This window comes from Caretta caretta, chromosome 6 (genome assembly GCF_965140235.1).
Source record: "Caretta caretta isolate rCarCar2 chromosome 6, rCarCar1.hap1, whole genome shotgun sequence".
Taxonomy (NCBI): domain Eukaryota; kingdom Metazoa; phylum Chordata; order Testudines; family Cheloniidae; genus Caretta; species Caretta caretta.
In genome coordinates, this window is record NC_134211.1 from 81,316,551 (window position 1) to 81,334,536 (window position 17,986).

The window sequence follows — 17,986 nt, forward strand, 5'->3', positions numbered from 1 at the left end:
GCTCCTATGCACATCAGTTGGACAACACTAAAACTAAGCAAAATGTGTCACAATTAACACAAATACAGCTACATTTACTGTACATAATGTAAAGGCTGTGACAAACTAAAAATGCAGTAAAATCAAAAGTTATGGCTGGTATACTCCATCCTCCACTTCATTTGTTTGATTAGCTTTTTGCACTTCTTCACTGGTAGGTGACTGGGTGATTTCTTCGTATATGGGGATGCTTGGTTAGTTCCTCTAGCACCTGTGGATTGACAATAGAAGGATGTTTGAGTAGCTCAGTAAAGTGCTGCTTCCATCTTTCAGAGATGCCTCACTTGTCCTTGATTAAAGTGGTGTCCCCTGAACTCTTTAATGGAGCTGGTCCTGATTTTGATGGGCCATAAATGGCCTTTAGGGAATCATACAATATATTTGTGTTTAGTATCAGCATAATGCTCTATTTCTTCTGCTTTTTTCCCCCACCAGTTAGCCTGAAGGACACAGAACCATTTTTGAGCCTTGGCTTGCAGGTACTTGAATTTACCTTTCTTTTATGTTGATTGTGTCATTTTGCCTTGGATTAAGAAATATCAAAAAGAATACAGAAGCCATGCCAGGCCTTTGGACGGCTTTGCCATAGGATATTCAACCAGCATTCCATCAAGCAATCAACAAACTCATGATGATATATAATGCAGCAGTGATAGCACCCCTCGTGGTTGGCACAAAACATGGTCTGTTTACCTGCCAAGTTGCACATTAAGCAACTTGAAAAATTTCACATGCGCTGTCTCCACTGTATTTTGAAGGTCTACTGACAAGACGAAGTCTCAAGTGTTAACTTCCTTGAAAGCTCAAAAACAATAAGCATCAAGGCAATGATCATCAAAGCTCAGCTTAAATGGACAGGTCAGTTGTCAGAATGGGTGATGATAGACCCCCCGAAAAAAGTTTAATATGGTGATCTGAAACTTGTAAAGTGCAGGAGGGGTAGTAAATGAAAACACTTCAAAGACACCCTTAAGCAGAATCTCACCTTGTGAATCATAAATATAGATAACTTTGATTGCCATGGACAGATCTGAATGGAGAGCAATTATCAATAAAGGTTGTAAATACTTTGAGGAGGATGTGAAAAAACGATTAAAAAAAGGGGCCAAACATCATGACAAGTCTTCAGTGGGAGCCTGCACATTCCTGTGTAATATCTGTGAAGAGCAAGATCATGAACAGATTGGACTATACAGCTATGTGAAATCATGTGATGACATGACACCATCACTGGATACAATGGAGAGCCACACATCATCATTCACCATGAACTGAGATCTCTTCAATATCTTGGTATGGTTGAACTAATTAAAAAATACAATATCAGCCTTAACTTGGAATTTCATTGCTTTTGTTGGCTTCACTCTAATATTGACATAGGGTAAAGGTGATGATTATCTTTTCATTAAAACAATAGCTTCTAGCCAGCCTATAGTTCTGAAAAGCTTTGTAAAATCTGCAAGTCATAGATACACGTTTGAGTGTATGGGCCTCAAGCAATATTTCAAAATATTTCCTAACACATTTTGTGCATTAATGTACTGTGATACTTTGGAGCACTTTTGCCATGTATTTTTAGTATGTATTGGTGCTCATCAGACCCATTTTATAGAGGATAGATTAAGATTATCCCCTTTTTACATGGGGTTCAAATTGAATTGTCCTATTATGATGATCCACAGACCTATTATAAGTTGATTTTTAAGAATCTGTTTCCCAACTGCATATAATATGGCCTCAATGAAATTTTTGTCTCAACGCATCTTCATATTTTGTTGGTGCTCTAAAGACTTATTTAATAGCTTTACAATATTAGGAGCCAGATGAAGAATCTTGGCCATTTAAGTTAGCATAGACCAAGCTTCATATTTTTAAGAACAACTTTTAAACTTTTGGGTTATAGAAATAATGCAACATTTAAATTGCACGCATTTATCAGTCTGATCATCAAATGTGTTAAACTCATGTTGAATCTGAATTATGTCTTTATAATATTACAGCTCAGAACAGTACTTATGTATAAATGTGATTGTTAACCACTTATGTTGGATTAATAAAACTCACTGCTTAAACTATAGGGTAGACTGTGGACTATAGGGTAGAGTGTGGCAGGAATATATAGCTGTATTTTAACTGCCTGAGTCCATATTTTCAAGCTATTTAGGTCATGAGATTCTGAATATTTTCTTGGGAAGATGAAGTGAGCACTCTCTGATGAATTAGTTTATGTCATTCTCATTCTGAAAACTCCATTCTGTTTTGTGAATGCTGCTTACAGTGTGAACTGCACTGTGGCTTTCACATTTGTGCTGTAGCTTCCATCTTAAGCTGAAAAACCAAGGAGGTTTCAAGAGAATTTCTTACACCTGGGAGAGCAGCTAACAATAAAAAAGCCACCAACAGTCATCAATCTTGACAGTACTCAATTCAAATGGATCAATCCTAGGATGTGCTGGCTGCACACATTGGGTACCAGTTTTCCCAGCTGGGACTATGGAGCAGACTGGAGTTAAGCAACTGATCACTTGATGGGAGAGTTGAAGCTCCTTGGGGAGGGGTCATCTGACAGAGGAAACCAGAACTTTAGTTAAGAACTGTATCTTCTCAAGAAAGGGGTCTCTTACTGGCCATTCATTGGCTGACAGCAGGAAGACTGAGCAGGAGATGTAGGGTGCAGGAGGGTCCTGAAATCCTTAAAGGACACTAACCAAAACCCAAACAGTTCAGAGAGGTGACAACACTAAAGAGAGGAGTTTTGTGTGTAGGTGTCAGTTATTTTTCCATACATCTGTATATCTCTTGTGCTTTGGCTATGAGTAAAGTGTGTTTACATTAGAAATTCCTTTGCAAAGTCTGTGTGTTATTTGCTTTAACTGTCACAAAGTCTCCAAAGTGTTAAACTATAAACTGGAGTACCCACAACAGTGGTCCTCAGGAGAGGGTGTGCTTAAGCTAATGGGGAGAATGGTGGGGGGAGGTCAGCACTGGTCTACGTTATGCAGACCGCAGGAACCCACTTTCCAAAAAGGAATACCAGCATTGGAGTCTGTATGCTAGGAGTGTGATTGAAAGATCAAACTGAGACAATGTCTGGACATTGGTAAAACCCAGTGGAAATAAAAATAGAGCTGGGTAACCTTTTACAGTCAAAACTTTTTTTGAGAAAAAGGCAAATTCAGGTCAACTGAAACTTTTTATGAATTCATGTCAAATTCACCAAATTATTTTTGAGGGGAAAAAATGAAAAGATCAACCCCCCTCCCCCCAAAAAAAAGAATTAAAATGTTTAATTTCAACCTTTTGAAATGAAACATTGAGTTTTTGATCTGAAATGACTTTCTTTTTGAAATTTATTTCAATTTTATTTTTTAAAATGAAAAATAAGGTTTTAAAAGGCTCAAATTAAATATTTCATTTTGGGTCAAATGAAACATTTTATTCAATCCCAAATGATTTTTTTTTAACTTTTCAGGTCAACCTCAAGAAATTTTGGGGGGCTGTTTGTTTTGTTGTTGTTGTATGGCCAGCAAACCGAAAAAAAACCAGTTTTAATCACACAGCTTTACTTAAAAGCATATGAGATCCATGGTTGGGGTCTAATACAGCAGCCTGTTGATTGTCCACAAGGGGTAACTCTGTCAGGGCTATAACACACTGTGATGTAGGGAATAAGGAAACCTTGGATAAGCATTAGCAGGTTGTGTTTCCACTGAAGATATTACTTTAAAAAAGAAGCTGACAGAATAACTCCTCCTTTTAACTGAAGGGCACATCATTTATCCAGAAAATATCTGGGGTACATTTGTTGGGATTGGCATTTCTGTCTCTTGCATCATTCTTTTTCCCCCACACTCATTTAAATCTGTTTAATTTGGGATTTATTCTAACTATGCTGTTTCATGAAACATAAATACCAATAACATTTTTAAACCCGACTATAGTAAGCTGTTTTAAATGATGCATGTTACTACAGAGTATTAATGACTATGTAAACTTTTTTCCTTCTGAATGGATATAAACAGATATGGAATAACCTCATTTTAGCTTTTTCACATTATAAATTCATTTTTCTCTCTGCAAAATGTCACTCCCTCTCCAGCAGCTTAATCCCAGGAGGTATGGTAACTGCAATTACTGCATTTAAATATTCCACATATCTGTCAAGACTCAAAAGAATTCTGTGGTGTCAGTTTAAATATAAATATATATATAATTCTAGTTAATAATCATCACTTCAAGTCAGTTTTGAAAACTGTATTACTCACTCAATATCTATGTTGTGTTGTGTATGGGTGAAGCTTATGTTGCAATTTTATCTATTGATTTCTTGGCTAAAAAACTAGCCATACTGATTCTGCCAAACACAAGTGTCCATGTACAGAGTTTCTCACAGAGGTAAACTTGTCAATATCATTTTTCTCTACTCAGTCAAGAAAAAAATGCCAGAAATTGCTTAACTTTCTATACAGAACTCTAACTGATGTTGGAATTTCTATATAAATACTCTTATTTCAAGCATTTTCTAACAAAACACATTACAAGGTTTTCATTTCTATTTTCTGTCCTTCTAAAGAGACCTTTTATATTTACCAGTGTCCATACAGAATGTCAATACCTTTTTGTTCTTCTTGTGCCTTTTGATGCAAGTGCTACTTCTGTACATTTTGTAATGACACCTTGTAAACTGCCTGAATGACTATGCAATGAAGAACAAGGATTTTAATGGTCCAGCAACTACAACCACAATTTTGATTCAAGATGGGTCATCAGGTTACTGTATTCACCTTTAAGTTAGATGTGTCTATGTACCTATATTTATTTATCCTACTAAATAGCCCTTGCAGTGAAGATAAGTGTAATTATTTTTATAACAATGGAAGATTCAAGATGCTAGAACTAATATCCTTGTGCCCAGCAAGCATAACTAGCACCAATGAATAGCACTTCAAGGCTTTTAATCTCCATGACAACCTTCCTCGCATTCTTCCATAAAATACCACTTTGCATGCACACAAACATACACACCTACTATGTGTTCATAAATATCACCTGCACTGCACACCAAAAAACCTGCTATTTAATATCACTGACTTCTTTCTCTTGCAACATTAATCAATCAGGAATCCAGCTCAAAAGGAATTTCATCTGTATTCTTATGCCTATGGTTCACTGTAGAATAAATAAATGAAGTAATTTTCAATTTCAGTATCTGTTCATCTTTCAACTTTAAATATGGAGAAGGCCACTTCAATGAGTTTTGCTGTGTTACGTAAACTGAAGAATGTCTACCCCCTTCACAGTCCAGTCCCAATGGGACAAATGTTTTAGAAAACCTGCCTATCCTATCAGAGTTGGCACAAACATAGTGACCTAAAGTTTTGTTGATTTGTGCCTGAATTCTGTCTAGGATCAGGCAAATTAACTGGCAGAAACCCACTTAAATTTTGTCAGCTAATTACATATTGATGTGAATATGGACAACACCTAGTATTGGAAAAGTCATGTCACAAGCTGCTTAAGAATTATTCTAAAATAAAGGTTCACTTAAAGCTAAGTCTAAAATGTCTAGGAAATGGGGCTTCACAGGATCTGCCTATGCAGAACTCATTGCAGCATAAGGGCCTTAACAGACACTAGTCACCATTTGGCCAGCTGGTGCCCGGTAATACTACAGTCATGCAATTTCTAATTTATGTTGGTAAGAACCAGTTGGCCAGTACCAGAACCCATAAGGTTCATCAGCCATGAAATCTGCCCTTTGCACCAAAATTTTGTTCCAGAAACTAAGTTTTTTAAAAAAATGTCCAGCTCTTGTGGTTGTGCAGAAAACTTTCCAAGCTTGAACTGAAAGCAACCAATGTAGTTTTGTCTGCCTAACTCTGCAGACAGCCTTAAACAGTTGCTCTGAGATATGTTAATTTCCCCCATTCATCTAATATGGGATGTTAACTCTGACTCCTTCAAGTGGCAATATTAATGTCAATATTAACTTTCACTGATGATCATATTAGCATAAGTGTCCAGGCAATGAACTTTCCTGTAATGCAAAACAATCTCTCACACTTTCCCAGGCATCGAAAGCCCCACCTGTCCCTAAAACCTCCAACCTCACTCCCCACCCTCCACCCCATGACACCATTTACAGTACAGTGATGTGTTTTAAATACAAAATTCTGCAGCACATGTAAAATAAGTTGAATTTGCTTAATTACATTGTAAAAAGGAATGTTGCATTCATTCTATTGTTCATTTTCAGACTTCATTCAACAAAAGCCCAGATTTCACTGCATTGTTGCTAAGATTTCCTCCCTCAGCCTCACACCCTATTCCTCATGTTATTATTTCCCCTTGTGGAGTAACTCCATTATAATTGGACCAGAAACTCTTATGTATTTAAATAAGATGTTTATGCCTTGCCCATGTCTCCAAACCTGGTAAACTCCATATCACTTTCCATTCCAGGGTGATTCTAGTCTTGGATGCATCTGATGAAGTGGGTTCTAGCCCACAAAAGCTTATGCCCAAATAAATTTGTTAGTCTCTAAGGTGCCATAAGGACTCCTCGTTGTTTTTGCTGATACAGACTAACATGGCTACCACTCTGAAAGCTATTCTTTGTTTATTACTATTTTTTCTTTATTAATTAAGAGGATGGTGAGTTTGGACTTCATCTGTGCAGTGGGGTATCTACCCCACAAAAGGCCTGAAGATGTTAAATGGCTAAGTGGGCCAGTTAACCACCTAGGCTGCACCTGAAGGAGAAGCCAGAGGGAAAGGGCTAATTAGAGATGAGGCTCAGCTGTACACAAACAGGAGGGGCCTTTATAAAGCCCAGAAGCTGAGCATAGATGAGAGCTGTAGGGAGGAAAAGTGCAGTCACTCTTGGGGTGAGAGAAGGTAAGGTAGGGGGTAACCTTGGGATCTAGCAGTAAAATTCTGGATTGTTCAGACCTTAATTGCTTGTTGTAGGGTTCCTGGGCTAGAACCCAGTGTAGAGGGTAGGCCTGAGTTCCTCTCCCAGCCACTGAGCAGTGGTGTCATTATGGGGTAGTGGGCCCTGAGAGATTTTGATGCCCCAGAAGGGGAGGATTATAGTGAGTAGATCCCCTTGTGACAACCTGGTGTATGGACCCATTTGATCAGCAGGTTGATAAAGGTGCCTGTTTGTTTGCATGTGGTTGTTTTTGTGATAAGGTATTTATCCACCCTAATGATAAAAGCTCATTTCACATAGGCTGCATCACAGCCATCAGATGGTAACACTCTTTGTCACAGCTGGTGCTGGGAAGGGATATAATAATAGACTTTATATTACCAGATCCCTTGATTTGTCAAGAACCTGTAAAAGTGTCCTTTTTTGGGGTGCAACCCAGACCAGTGAAAGGTTGTGTCACTGCCTGCCCTGTACTCCTGGGTGCCTTAAATGCTCTGCTGCTGTGGCTCACAGCAGCCCAGACACCAATAGCTAGCAGACCAGCATCCAGTTCCCTGAGTGTCTGTGTTCTGTGCACTGCTGATTCAGCACTCTGACCCCAGCAACCTGCCTGCAACACCACATCCCACCCTAGTCTCCAGTAGGCTTGGTTAGTACTTGCAGGGTAACTCCAGCATACCCGTGACCTAAACTTCCCCAGAACCATCTGTTGTGAAATATCCAACCCACTCCTGGAACTCTCAGAGAATTAATAAGGTTTGCTGTTCCTTTAAAGAGACCAAAGCACAGCTTGCTACTTTAACTGGAAGTAACAATCACTTCAATTCAAACACAGCACTGGCTTAGTTTAGATTAAAAGTAAAACAAGCTTATTAACAAAAAAGCATGGATTAGTTCATACTAAACAGAAGGAATTTAAAGTAAAATGGGTTACAAACAAATTAAAGTAAAAATATGCTTTCTAGTGGCTAAGACCTAATTTAACATGCTACAGCCTTGGTTCAAGGGAGATTTATTATGAATCTTTTTCTTTCTAGCTATAGGTGATCTTTTTCTCAGTCAGGGCCTTCCAGGGAAGTACAAGGTGATGGTTTCCTTTCTCTTCCTAGGTGAAAGATCTTTGCCTAAGAAGCTTTCTCACATATACTCAGTTCCCAGAGACTTCAACCTCCTTGGTTGAAGGGCCCAACTTCCTCTGCTTGCAAAAGCTCTGGCCTCTGGTGTCTGTCTAGTGATAGATGTGAAATGGCTTCTTCTCCTTCCTTATGTCTTCTAAAACCTACCATTTTGTTCCCAGATGCAGGGTGGCCTCATGCTGTTCTTCCCTTCCTGTGGATTTCCCATCTCCCTGCTGGTTAATGTTTTTAGTCACATCTTACTTAATTTTGATGGAGACAAGTAAATAGCTTCCCACCTGTTTAGGCATATACTTTAAAGCATAATATAAGTGAGTAGTCATAATTTCTCATAACGTTAATGCACATATTACTTGATACACTTTTATAATACAGTAATATTGTATTCAATCAGTTGATTCAATTGCTTATCATTTTGAGGTTCAGACCCCTTGTCTTTATAGCCCAGAGAAGGTTTCTTTCTCCTGCTGGGTTGTAGATGCCATGCCATCTTCTCCCCTGCTTGCTAGCTTTGTTTATCTTATATGCAAATAGCCCTTCATTGTCTGACCAGGCAGAGACAGACAAGCAAATACACATTCCTTTGTCTAGGGCGGACAGTGCTTACGTGTTGCTTGCTAAACACGTTTTAAGAACATAACTCTTGCACATATTTCTTTATACACATCCCATACATACCTCAAGCAAGAATATTAATGATTGGTAGTTTATTAGTCTTCCAGTGATATCTTACATGACACCTTTTAGATACTATTCCTAACACACTGTTGTAATAATTTGTATGTCAGGCCTGACAATAGCTGCTGACATGGAGTAGGGGACTACCAATGGACCTGTGTCACAACAAGGAATTATTTCAAAGATCTGACTTATTATGCTGTCTTGCAGTTTATCCATAAGAATAAGTATCTTTAAGTGTACCAGTGCTCCACTTTAAGAATCTTTATATGGCTACCTTACTGACGTTTGTTTAAATTGTGCAACTAGCCCTCAATCAGAGATTGATTGATTAATTGATGGTCCTGTAAGTTCCAGCAGGGATTCTATAAAAAACAAAATTTCCTACTGCTTTTTATTGCATTATATTCCTGTAAAAAAAAAATGTATATACTGTACCTCATCAGATATGCATGCTTTCTTTTTGCAGAGTATTGCCTCTGGAGAACAAAGTTTTAGGTAAAGATAAAGCTTGAAGCTATAGTTTAAAAAACTATCTATAATTACTTTCAATGTAAAAAAAAATCATAATGAGAATAGCTTTACTGTCATATTTGTACTAGTGGGTGTGAGGAGTGATTTAACTTACAGGTACTGATTATGTAATTGTATTGATACAGGGCACACAGCCTACCCTACCTACTGAACCATCTAGACTGACAAGAGGAGGTGTGAAAACTCTGCCTGCTTCTATTCTGCCACATACTCCTGGCTTTACAAAGGAGAGAGCTTTTTTCACAGGTGGGGATTAGTGAGCCATTAAAGATCTTGATCACAGCTATGAATGAATAAAGAGGACATGTCAATTCCATGTGCTATAACTTAAAAATTAATTGGGTGGTGAAACCAAGCAGCCCATATGATACACAATATAACTGACTATCAGAGCCTACCTGTGGTTTAAAAACAAAGTTGTAAACATTACAAAATTGCACTGACATACAAGTTACTGATTCTGAAATGTTCCACTTTGTTTGTTCATGTTTTACCTCTTTAGGATAGAATTGTTGCATAAACCCATCTATTTATTTAGATGTGAAGAGACACCACAAACTATTATGGTCTTAGTTACATCAGTGTGTATTAAAGTGGATTTTTAAACCTAAAGCCCTGCAGCAATAGTTATTTAAAAGAACATGAATTTAGAGTCTGCAGAATAATTGTGCCTAAGACAATACTTGACCAAACATAATTAGCTGAATTTAGATAATTTATCAACGTGGCTTTCAGCAACCCTGAATAGAAAAATCATACACTTCACTGGGTATAAATAGGTTTGAAATGAACATTTGGAATGTCTGAGACTATTTTGTAAGAATAATATACCCAGGATTTTAGACATGTAATAAAGTGTAGGCTCTTTGACTCAAGAAAAATCTGTTTCTATTCTGCTTTTATTTGCTGATTTTTTTTTTTGGTTAAATTTCTTTTTGCAGATATAAAAGATGAAGAAAAGCAAAAAAAATGAGATTTAAATAAAGGAAAAGTTATAATCAGTTTTTTACTAGGGATAATTAAAGATAAATGTTATGGTATTGTATTTGTTCAATAGCAATACAAAAACACATTTGTCATGTTCACTAATAGACTTTCAAGCTGTATTTTCCTCAACTTTATCTTATTTTCCTGGTATTAATTAAGCTATTAATTGCTCCAAAGAGTGTTGTAGTTTTTATTAAATCTTAAATAAGACAAATCCCAAAATTACATTTTATTTAATTTACAGTAAGAGTAATGTTAGAGTTCTGCTGTATTAAAATAAATGGTCAAAACTGCAGTATAAAATTACTACTTTTAAAACTTAACAGTTGGCCTGGAAACAGGAACATCAAGAATGACTGGATTTTACTATTAATTATTCTTAGAGAAGATGAAACAATAGCATGATGAAGAGCTAATTAAGAAAAATTCAGTGTTGTCAATAGATTTGTCTACTAGTGATGACACTTACAACATGTTGAAAAGGGAACTCTTTCACCTGGTACAACTTCTTTCACTCAGAACTGAACTGGTTTTCTCCTACGAACTCTAAGCCAAACTAAGTCTGAGCTAATAGGGGGAGTGTGTAAAGGGAGCTCCTTCCTTTCCTTTACCGCTCATGTACAAAAGGAAACCATAATATATCTGCAGCATACTGAGTCTGACTCCAACCACGATGACAAGGGTTCAGGGACTGCATCCCAGATACATGCTGCTGAGCTGGGTCTGGTAGCAGAGGGCCAGAGAACACTGCCCATGAAGAGGACATAGGTCAGCATACACATCACATTGGATGATGGCTTTTGACAGCAATAAGCTCTTTTTTTTTTATACCCATTATTACTTCAGGCAATGCCCTAGGAGAACAAGCCAGCTTCTCTTCTGGTTAGTGCATCAGCAAAACTAAGTTTCAGGTGCAAAATCTTCTATTAAGCGTGATGCGCTAGCTGAAAATGATGCAGCCTGACTTTTAAGATCTCAGATGAAGTTTGTAGGGCTTGATGGCATCTTTTTACTTCTATGCTGACCACATTCTATCTCAAAGTTATTGGCAATCATGGAGCCCCATAATTGCAAGTTGCTTTCAGACCAGCGTATAACACCCCTTTTTAAAATGTATGATTGTGGCTATATTTCATGTTTCACATTGTAATTCCCTCAAGGAAAAATCCTTCAGAATTTAATAAGGATGAAAGCAATAGGATTCTACTGAAACTACTCTTCTAAAAATGACAACTTCTATATTTAAAAATAATGAATTTAGATATAATTGTCTATTCACTATAGAAGTGAATGGAGGATATAGAATTTTATAGGTGTGTTTACAAATTCTGTAGAAATGACAGACTTCCTCTGCCCTGTGCTGACTGGGTGTTTGCTCTAACACTCCACCTACTCATCCCTCACAGTCAGTCTCTCTCTCATATCTTCAATCCATACCTGCCCTGCCCCTTTTACCTAAATCTGCCCTGCCCTGTCCTCCTCACCTTCCTGTCCTTCAAAGTCCTTTCTCCCTTCAATTTTCTTTCCATTTAGCTTATCCTCTTCTCTTTCCCCCTCCCCCTTGGAAATAATATGCCCTTTGCTTCCACCATATTGTTAACTCTGTTTGTGTAATATATTCCTTCCCCCACTCTGGGATTTGTCTTGTAAGTTTAGGCTGTAAACTCTTTGGGGCAGAGATTGTCAGCTACTCTGTGTTTTGTACAGCAACTAGCACAATGTGGCCCCACTCTTGGTTGGTTCTTAGGCATTATTGTAATATTTTTAATAGTTTCTATTAAATTGTGTAATTTTCATGAGGGAAAAAGTTTAATAAAATTGTAAAAAAAAAAATAAAAATCAAAAGAATAGATGTGATCATACAAGAGACAGGTGATTTGTTTAAATGATCACATTCCACTTAACAACTGCAACAGTGATCATAATCATTTTGCAATTCTGTATAATGTATCTATCTAGAATAATTTAGAAAATAACTAGCGCCATCTAGTGGTAATCATGTATAATTTTCACTTACTTCATGAGCTATATTCCAGGCTTTAGCTCTAATTTGTTATGTTTGAGGAAACAATAATGGATAACAGCAATTAACTGGAGTGATGTATGAACAGCTGTTTTATACCTTTTGATAGCATGAAAAATATGGTTACTTTTAACTATTAAATTTTAATTTTCTATAGACTACATCTGAGAAATAACTGAATTGATCAGGGAGCTGGTAATAAGGAGATGGAGGCTTTCTCCTCAGGCTGGGGTCATTGGTTCAACTCCAGACTAATATGGTATAACTGAAACTCCTTAACATAATGTGTGAAATGAAATGGTGACTCTAGTTCATCACAAAAACCACCCTCATATCTGTCACAAATACCTATAATAGTTGACCGTCTTAAAAGATAACACAAACACCGAGCGGATCAGAGAACTTGAACTACCTATCCCCTCACTTCTAGGATAGGATTGAGTCAAAATGGCAGAGCCATAGAGAGAAACTTGCACTCCTACTGCCCAGGCCCCATCTATCCTGTAGAAAAGAGAGGATTTGAGGCTCTGGGAACTCAAGTCTGTCACCTTTCTCAAGCATTAAATCCACCTACAACGATTTTGAGCTATATCCAGGTTTATGCATAGATGCTCACTTGAGGATGCCTCCTGTCCATGAAGTATTATACTGACATGGAAATGTCTCAGTCAATTGTCTGTGCAGGGGTGCTGTACAGGCCACAGGACTGTCTCATAATCTTTGCAGATCTAATAGCCTAGACACCCAAAACTGTCCTTGCTTTTAAAAAGGCATGTATAAAGTTCACTAGTACAAAATTACTGGACTAGCAGAAAGTCTTCTGCCACGAGCATTCTGTCTTCCTCCCATATCACTTTATTTGTTGAGGTATCTTTTCCATGGTGGCCTGTGAGCACAATGTGAGGGAGGAGGCATCTAAGTGCCACTATTATCAATGGCTGCGGATGGATACCAGTTTGTTAAATGTTCCACTAGACACTGAGAGCGTAACTTAATAGCTGAGTAGGAAATGCCCTCAAAGTATTCTGGAATTCCACAGAATCCCTCTGTCTCGGAGGGAGGACCACGGAAACACTAATCCTCTAGTCTAAAAGAGGATTCATTATTGCAGATATATAAAGTTACATATCTAGTCTAGAAACCCACTTGTATTGTAATCTACATATTCTGCATTTTGAGAGGAGAAAGTACTTCAGCTATATATCTTCTTTAACCAGTGTCATCACTAATATGTAGATCAGCTTACCATTTATTTTTAATGTGCATTACTATAAACCTATGAAATTCAGAACCTAAAATAGGAGCGATTGTTTCATTGCAACAAGTGATGCAGATAATGTTGTAAGATACAGTGTTTTATTTTGCACACTAAAAAGGCCAGCATTGCAGGTTGAAGTTTTTCTGTTTGTTTTCAAGCCACTACCAAGAGCAAGCCCTGAGGCATGTATTCCTGATCCTATAATCTCACGATAACACATCCCCCTCCTGAAATCTGATCCTCATTCTCCAGTTCCACTCATATCACAGAGATCATAGAATGAAAAACTTTGGGAAAAATGCCTAAACTATTTAAGAGCCATTTTGATACATAGCATTTTTGAGGCTTGTTATAAAATAAGCCTTTGTCTACACTAACACTTTTGTCTGTATAATTTATGTTGCTCGGGGGGTGTGAAAACACCTCTCTGAGCAACATAAGTTTACACTGACAGCAACACTGCTGTGGACAGTTACATAGCTCATTGGGGGTAGTTTAATTATGTCGAAAGGAGAGCACTCTCCAGTTGGCATAGACTAGCTACAGGGGAGATCTTACAGTGGTGCAGCTGCATTGGTACAGCTATGCCGCTGTAAGGTCTCTAGTGTAGACATGGCCTATATCTTAAAATACAAAGCGATTTATTGGTAAGCATTTGAATGTTTGAAAAGGATGAATGCAGTATTCCCTCATCTGTGATCCAAAAGAATGTACTTGAGAACCAAAATAAAAATCTCCAGCTATTTTTAACCCTTGTCTATCCAATTTTTGGTGGTGAGGTAATTTGTAATGTGTAGAAGATGTGGGTGACTATGAATTGGGTTTGTGAACTTCTGGTCTAAATCTTTGCAATTATATCATTTGTCTCCAACATTTAATGGTATTACATCTCAGCCATCCTATTTACTTATGTCTATTTCATGACCCCATTATAATAAAAGAAGAAATGGAAAATTAGACAGTGAAATACTTGCTTTAATGTTTATGTAACCACACCTCCTGGATGTGGTGTTCTATCCCATCTAGTAGCACCAAGACCACTTAAAGAGAGAGTAATGAGTCTGCTCTACAGTCTTACCTAAGAGGCAATAGGCTTTTAGCTCATGCAGTAGAGGCTCATGCATTTAGCTTCAGAGGTTCCCAGGTTCAATCCTGCCCAGCTATGACTGGGGCCTGTCGGCCTTCCATTAACAGCTAAGCTTATGGTTACAATATAACATAGTCATTAATACATTTAAGATTTAAGGGGCAGTTTAGGCATTTGATAGATGGAAATTTAACCCCACCTTCCTGCTTCAGCAGCAATAAGTATTTTATGTTACGGTATGGCTCTTTATGTTTCCAACAAAATATTATAGCAAACTAAGACCAAAATTTCTTTCTCTGTAGTTACAAACTGGATCATCAGTCGCATATAAAGAAAATTTAGAATCATACTCCTTTATCTTTGAAATTCTTTCAAGTCATGTAAAAAAAGAGATGACCAGGGAAGACATTAACCAATCTATTATTTTCTACACAAGGCTTATTACTAACAGGAATAATCAGGATTTTGTAACCTTAATTTTATAACTGGAGAAGACACGGAATTTGATGATTGTTTTTGAGAGAGAGAGTTTTGCTGCATCTGAAACATTGAGAAGACCACTGATGGTACATTAATAGATTTTATGTACTTCTTGCTGAACCATAATCCTACTAAATTCTTCACATGTTCTATGTTTAGTTTCAAGCATGTGATGGAATACACCCCTGCATTCACTCCCTATGCACTATTGTAATAATCTTTGGACAAGATATGTCTTGTAAGGTAGCCTTTGAAAAGTCATACTTTTTGGTCAGTATTGTCCTGATAAAATGTGTGGCAAATTTGTATGAGAAATTAGAAGAGTCCCCTGTGTGATGTTATTAACGCATGTTCCAAACCCCACACCTCTGCCCAAGCAGACATCAGAAAATAGGTCTGTCCAAAACAAAGAAATGTGTTTGCCTTAATTTGCATTTAAGTAGTAAGTCATCAAGCCTGAAGGGAAAACAAAGGAAGTTCAAACAGGTGACAAAATCCAGCAGGGAATATCCTTCCACATAGACTCTGTCTCCTGGTTCTCAGCTGGAAATGTTTTTCAAGAGGGGGACTGAGCTATAAAAAAGAGGGACAAACACCATAAAGGACCCCCTCTCTCTCCCTGCCCACCTCATTCTCCACACCTGAGAAGACAACAGGAAACAGCCATAAGTCTCTGGGGGGAGGAATCCTGATCTGAAAGTTTGGTCAGTAACCTTGCTGGAAGAAGGTGGTAAGGAATTTTGTTTGAATCTAATATAATTTGTTAAGTTAGTCACTAGTAACTGTTTTATCTTTATTTTTCTTGTAGCCATTTCTAACTTTTATGCCTCATTACTTATACTCACTTAAAATTTCTCTCTTTGTAGTTAATCAACTGGTTTCATTCTTTTATCTAATCTAAGTTGAAGTGTCTCAGTAAATCTATTTAAGATAATAAGATGACATATTATTTCCTTAAAGGAATAACAGACTTAAAATATTTGTACTACACAGGAGAGGGCTGGGTAGTACATGATATACATTTCAGGGAAAAATCTGGGACTGGGAGTGTGTTGCAGTATAAGCAAGGCTGGAGAGAGACATGGTATAAATGGCAAGCGGCACTTACGGAAACACTCAGGGTGTAGCTTGCTGTTTGTGAATGGCGCAGGTGGGATCTACTTCAGTAAGGCACCCCTGGTTGCGTAGCCAGGATGACACAGCCCCTCACTGGTCTGAACTGTACCCCGGCATGTCACAAAGAAGTTCTCCTTCAAGTGATTGTGAACATATACATTCCACTGCAGATGTGTATACCGCCACTGCATTCAAGTCAAAGTTTTGCAAGCAATACCACTAGGTCCCTATCATCCTTGTGTGTGGAGCTGAGGGCATAAAAGGGGCTTGACTGCCGCTTCTCACTATTGGAGCTCCCCAATGCTCTTCAGCTTCAGTTATATATATTAGAAACAGATTTTCTCCTTTATACATAGTTATTGTTCACTTTAGTACAATTAGTTAATAGCTGGGGGCGGGATTGGAATGGGAGGAAGTTGCCATGCAGCAATCCTATGGATTTAAACAATGTGCCACATGCAGGGCTTTTATCCCTGTAACTGATAGACACAAAAGTTGCCTAATTTTCTTAGGGACGGGACATCCCTATCCTATCTGTATCTTGTTCCCCATCAGGATGAAGAACCAGAGGGATTTCCACCTTTAAAGTTCATCTTCTCAAAAACACAATGTCTACTTCTCCAGAGCCTGACCCTGACCATGAGAGAGTGGAATGTTCCTCCACAGGGAGTACCCCTCCGTGGCATGGATCTGAAGCTGGTTTTGAGTGAGAAACATAGATCTTCTTCCTCTCCTGCTGCCTCCTTGAGGCGTTCATGCACTCCTCATCCCACAAAAAGGTGTTTAATAAAGTTCTAAGACCAGTCAAGGTCTGGTTGTCAGTTTCTTAAAAGAAGCTATCTAAGAGTTACTCAACTGAAATGGCAACGTTTCTTATAAACCCACCAACTCACCTTAAGAAACAGTCTTAACACAGGCAAATTAATATTAAGAATCTTAAATTGAAATTAAATCCCATATTTCTCTCTGTTGGCCATGATTCATTTATGCTTTGTCTCCAGGAGTACAGAATCTAAATAATCTGGTGTTTAACAGGAGAAACTGTTAATACTTCAAATTATAGTAGCGTTTCCATATCCCATTAAAATTATTTTATTTTTGCAATCCCTTGGCAGTACTTTTACAAACATCATCTCACAAAATATGTTGTAAATCTTGTGATAATATCATGTTGCAGAAGTATGTCTGAATTGGAAAGTTGCTTCTTCTTGATGAAGCATTGTGGCTTCTCTGTTGTCTTCTTTGCTTGCTTGGATGAGCTGAGATGAACAGGATGAGCTATGAGAGTAGCTATCTCATTTCAGAGATATTTATACTCTTCTCTTTCCATAGACTTACTGAAGGTGAGACTTACTTACTTACCTCTTTCACGAGCACGGCTGGATCCAAATATCAGACAATGTCATCTTTTCATTGGCTGAACACCTTTATCTGATGGTCTTGGTAGAATCTTCAGCTCATGAACATGCAATCTGCTAATGCATATGCAGCAGGGTTCTAAATCTTCAATGTTAAGGTTATTTGCTCTTTGTGTAGGAGGAGATTCTCAGAACATTTTTAGAGTTTTAATTCTTTTATTCAGTTCATTTTCTGAGATATTCCTTTTAATTCTAAGGTTTAATTGAAGTTGAAATTCTCTTTTCTTGTCTTCTCTTCCTAACAACCTTTGGAGAGGTGGTTCTTGTTTTTCTGAGTTTGGTAAGGGAGTTGCTTA

At 37.7% G+C, this 17,986-nt stretch overlaps 1 long non-coding RNA gene across 1 annotated transcript in view; it reads left to right on the forward strand.

Moving 5' to 3' along the window:
• Window positions 1-17,034, forward strand: part of LOC142072352 (uncharacterized) — a 54,832-nt gene extending 37,798 nt beyond the window's left edge. Inside the window, exons 2-3 of the long non-coding RNA XR_012668749.1 lie at window positions 9,447-9,567; window positions 16,828-17,034. This is a non-coding gene — a long non-coding RNA (uncharacterized LOC142072352). The remainder of the gene's footprint in view (window positions 1-9,446; window positions 9,568-16,827) is intronic.
• The last annotated feature ends 952 nt before the right edge of the window (window positions 17,035-17,986 follow it).